Here is a 5836-nt window from a genome sequence, read left to right as displayed (position 1 = left end):
TCATTTCCTACAACTTTGTCGAAGGGTGCAAAACGATCCTAGTTGATTCTGATGAGTTATTAGCAATGCGATGAAAAGAAATTGGCTTTTATACTTGAAAGAATATGAGTTGGGGTTTATAAGAAGTATATCAGAAAATACTTTTTACTGAAAAAAAATCACCAAAAATCAGGATCAACTCGGATTGTTTTGCACCCTTGGACAAAGCTGTAGAAAAAAAAATCCTACAAGAATCTCACACTTGGACAATTTTGGGCGAGACCCGCGCCACATGGCAGAAAAATACTGAAACTATGTTTTTCTGCATACATTTTTTCCCATATAAACTTCAACGATAAAATGCGACCCTAAACCTTAACCGATTTGGCTCAAAATTTGCACAGTTACTTATTTTTGCCTAAGAAATCGAATCAGAGGGTATCCCTGATGTCGATTTTTTTATTGTCACCCTAATCGATACTTTAATAATGTGATTTAATTTTGATTTTTTTAGAGATCTGGCTGCTCTTTGACTGAGTAAGTCAAAGAAAATATCTCTCGAACTCTGAAAAGTTCATCAATACGTAAAAGACAAATAAAAAATATAAAAATTGAAATAACAAGCCTGGGTTACAAAATTTGGATAAAAAAGTGTTTTAAAATGCATTTAACAAGCTTCTAGTTGCTTTCCAATAATTAGTTTTCATAATAACTTTTCGTGGGACTGTACGTTATACCATTCATGAAATTTTCAATGTTTTTTTTAAGGAGTTCAAACATGCTAAATATGACATAAACTTTGAAAAATATTTGCACGGCCTTACAAGGACTAGTACATAAGGTTGCATTCAAAATATCTCAAAAATATTTTTCTTTAAACTCGAGATATTATTTAAAAAAATACTTATCCCCTTTAATTAAATTTAAATGTTTTCCAATCAAGTAAAACATAAAAAAATACACATCAAAAACCTTATCAAATTTTGAATATGTTAAAAAAAACTCAAAATTTTACAACTTTTTTGATTATTCAATTGAGGTTTTGCAGCGCGCCTGTGTTTCAAATATAGGTGGCGGCAAAATGAGGTTACTTGCCAAAAATCGTATTCATTTCTGCTGGATTGAAGGACAAAATCGATTATTTCTCATGATTCCCTGCATCAATTTTAATGAACATCATTTTTTGGGCGCGCAAAAATTTGTGACCTTTTTCTTTAAAAAACAAGTTTTGGAACACGAAAAAATGAGTTTCCCCATATATATCAATGAAATAAACAGTTATATAGTTGATAACAGATGTGTTAACGTATATTCAACAATTTGTATTGATTTTTGACAAACTTTCTTGCCAAATAGTCCAAATTACTATCTTTTTCTAAATTTACAGTTTTCTCATAGAAAAATCAAACAAATATTGGAAAGTTATACACCAAATTGTTGGAAATGTTTTTTCTCATCCGAATCAGGCATAAGTTTTATAAAATGTTGATTATGAAGGACAAAACAATTTTTTTTTTCAAAAGATCATAGGTTTACGCTATTTGTTCATAGGTGGCGACATGTGTCTTTTAGCTTTGCTGCAAATTCTCTATTCAAGAATCGGTCTCAGGTAGCGACAATTGAAAAATTTGCTTGGGTGAAACTAAAAAAAAAAAAAAGTTTTTAATTTAAAAAATGTTTGTAACTTATAAGGGGCCATTCTCCGCCAACTCAAATGAAATCGAAAAAAATGCCTCAATTCCTCTTCAATTCCGTAAATTTTGGTTCTTGATCACGAATCTATGGTCCATTTTGCACGATTTTCAGTGATTTGTAGATCGAAACCCTTAAGAGATAGGTATTTCATGTCAAAAGAGCATTTTGTTAAATTGGACGTCGTTTTAAATATTAAAACATTCAAAAAAAGGTAATTTTTCATCAGAAAAACAAACTCAACTATCGAAAACATGTTATGGAAAATGTTATGTTTTTTTAAATCTGCAATAACCCAGAGAGGTATTTTTTTCATGTAGAGCAAAATCTTTTATTTTAATGTTACGTGTTGTTACTTTATTGGTGAAAATACGTGTTTTTTCGGAATTTTCAGTACGCCACCAAATTGGGCGTCTAATTGTACACAAACATCTTTTTGACACCAAATTTCTATCTTTTCACGGGGCACCCCCTGACTCGATTCATTACGCAAACTTGAACATCTGTACCAATTCAAAGCCACGTTAGAGTCACCTTGAAATTTCCATTTTCTCGCCACCCTAATGTTCAATCACAATCGGTGATTTTTAAGCTCAAATTCAATGAAACGTTTGTTTCGCCGCTTGATTGTTCAAGATCAGTATGAAACTGTAAAACAAACTGAACTACTCTAAAGCGATTAAGATTTTTTGAATCCAAGATGGCTGCCAAAATGGCGGTGTTTAAATATTGCGACTATATTCAATAAGCTAACAGGCAATCATCCACTTAAAGTTGACTAAAATGAGGTCACAGAACTCGATCTATTAACATCAAAGTAAGAAAATAAAAAATACGAAAAAAATATTTTGCTCATGATTCGATTATCCGTTCGTCCCGTACAAACCATCGGATAATCGAACTTCGGATAATCGAAACTTTGGATTTACGATTTATTGTTTGTCCAACATTGTAACACAGTCGTCAACCCATCTAAATGTGTTACCTATTGATTGAATGAACCTTTCAATGATTTCTTGACCATCTAAATTATAAAATTTGCTTTAATTTATCTTATTCTACGTATATCAGGATAGTTTTAAGAAATATTATTATTTTGAATAGTATTAAAATAGGATTTATTGATCAAGTCATAACACGCAAGGGCAGTACACTGAAACAAAAATCTGCAAAGAAACTTCCCAAACTTACCAAATACCCAATTTTACCTGAGGTGGCGCCAATTTGCATTTCATGCTCTGCTCTCCCAGGTATTTCCCATTGGGGTGTGTGTGTGTGTTTGCCACTTATGCTAATGTCCTGCAAGCGTAAAACCCCTCCTCGGGGGCTTCCGCTCATTTGAATGTTTTACTTCCCGAAAATACCCACAGTTCCGAAAATGGTTTGGAAATTTTTACCCCGAGGGAATCCCCGTGCCGCCTAGAACTGCATAAAGGTGCGAAATGTCAACAAACAAATTTGACCTAATCGCATCAGAAAATAAACGAGAGAAGAGAAAATTTTGTAATTTTCTTGGCGCACTGCGATTAACAGTCTGGACCCGAAGCCTGATTTTTCTGTTACATTCTTATTGGAATTCCATATAAACTGTAACGGGAACTGCAGGCACCGGGTCCTGACTATTAACTGCACGCAAAAAGGAAGAACCAAGAAGTTGCAGTAAAATAACAAGAAAAAGTAGGTACGAGAACTCGTCAGGAATTTGAACGGAGCAGGCCATGGTCGAGGCGCATGGTTCCGGTCTTCTTTGAACCGAGGCGATCCCTCTCAAGTGTTGGAAGAAGATTACTAGATAGAAGAAGTGCTAAGGGATATCCCGGAAAAAAATCTTGACGGTTATTTGAAAGTGTCTTAACATGCTAATGTTAAGCGAATTGATGGCTTGCGATACTTCTTAAATTAACTCAACAGATTTATTTCAATAAACGTTTTTTACGATCTTTTCAAATTTTACACGATAATTTGCATTCCAAAAGTGATAATTTTATGAGAGCCGATAATTTATGCAGGAAGTTTCCGACCAGAAATTTTCAATTTTTAGGATACGAAAATTTCCGGAAATCGATTCCCGCGGGACAAACCCCGCCATCCTTGGCGTCATAAACTGCGAGAAACTTACAAAGTGTGAGGTTAGGTCTACTACTACGCAGTCAGTTCTGTCAGTTGAGAACTTATTTCCCATGACCACGTACCAATGGATCGAAGCGGGACTGGAGAAGTGGAAAGAGGATAAAACGAGTGCGACAAACATATGTTCGACTCTTATTGCTCGTTTATGCAAATTCTGAGGAGAGTCAGTAAGAGAGTCGTTAAAAGTGATGCTTGGATCTGTTATGGGAACTTAGAGAAGATTTTTTTTTACACTTCAGATTTGGTATTGGTATTTCAAGATCGACATAGGTTTGGAAGGAGTCAAATATCGATTTTTAGGCATAATCAGTTTGATATAAATGTTGAAGCAACAAATATAAGTAACTTATATTTGTTGCTTCAACATTTATATCAAACTGATTATGCCTAAAAATCGATATTTGACTCCTTCCAAACCTATGTCGATCTTGAAATACCAATACTTATTAAGTTATACATAAATGGATTGAAAAACTTTAAATTGCTTGTAAACTTTTTAAAACATATTGAAAACTATTATTACCAATTTTGAACGTGATAAAACTTGACCGAATGTTGAAAACGACGTTAAACTTAAGGAATGCAGAATTTGAGTTCTGCAACCCCATTTTAGTCAAATTTGAATAGTTGATTGCCTATTAAGGTCGTAGAAGGTGTCTTTCACTTTTGGGGCAATGACTGTCAATGATGATTCTGAATTCAGGGTCCAGAAATAGTAAATTGAAATGAAAACATAATCACGATATGTAAAATACTTCTACAAACAACACAAAGAAAACCATTTTTTGATTGATATATTCAGAATCAAGATTTGAATGTTTTTCTAAAACAAACATGGCCGCCAAATGGCCGATCGGGAATGATGCCATCCAGAGCCTTAAATAATAAAATGCATTTTTTCAATATTTCAACACCGCCATATTGGCTGCCATCTTGGATTTAAAAGTTTTAAATCACTTTAACGTAGTTTAGGGCTCATACTTAAGCTCAATAATAAAAAGTTAGGCAACGAAAAAAACATTTTTTTCGTGATTCGATTATCCGAAGTGAAATTTTTTCGAGGCCTTCGGATAATCGAGTCTGGACTGTACCTACAGAAATTTCTAAATAACAAAATAAATTCTAAAGTTGTCAAATATCTTTTAATGTAAGACTACATTCTTACATTCTTAATTCATTCTTCTTCTTCAATCTTAAAATGAAAAAATTTGATCTAAATGAAAAAATGACCCTTCTCTTCTGGGTCAATGTAGATTCGAAAAGTACCTTAAATTTTCTTTTTTCCCTTAAAATGGCAAAGTTTTTCAAACTTTTTTTTGTGTTGTTTTTCGATGAAAAATACGTTTTTTCGGAATTTCGAGTACGCTATCAAATTTTACATAAAAGTCCTTTTGACACCAAATGTCTATCTCATCACCATTTCAGGCTGCAAATTAATGAAAAACACCTCTTTGTTCACATGTTCAAAAATTTAAGGGGTCGTTCCGCCCCTCCGTCACGAGATATCAAAAACCGGACCTCGGATTCGTGATCAGCGACAGAAGTTACCCTTTAGGACGGGTGTGGGACATTTCGCCAAATTAAAAAAACGGTTTGAGAATACTTTAGTGAATTTTTGCATTCTTTCAAACATGAATCGTTCTTTGTTTTAGCTTTTGGTAATTTTGGTGTTTTTATATTTTTGTTTACCTTTAATTTTAATCTTTTTTTTAACTCGGCGAAATGTCCATTCGGTGAAACGTACCAGATCCCAAAGAATTCCTTAAAAAAAATATTCAAAATTAGTTGAAAGATTGATTTTTGGCAATATTTTTGATCTAAGTCCGCCTGGACTACGTTGTAGATATTTAAAGGATTAAGAATGATGATGTTTCACAGTTACAATTTTTTTAAACAAAGTCTAATTTGCAATTTTCTCAGCCTTCCCATCCAAAAACACAATTCCCATCATCCGCGATCACCCCCAGATGAAACGATCGTAATTTATTTCATGTCATTTCACTCATCGCAGCATCTCATTAGCTTCAAAGTCAAC

This window comes from Culex pipiens, chromosome 2, assembly GCF_016801865.2.
Source record: "Culex pipiens pallens isolate TS chromosome 2, TS_CPP_V2, whole genome shotgun sequence".
NCBI lineage: Eukaryota > Metazoa > Arthropoda > Insecta > Diptera > Culicidae > Culex > Culex pipiens.
Note: the sequence above shows the minus strand (reverse complement) of the source record.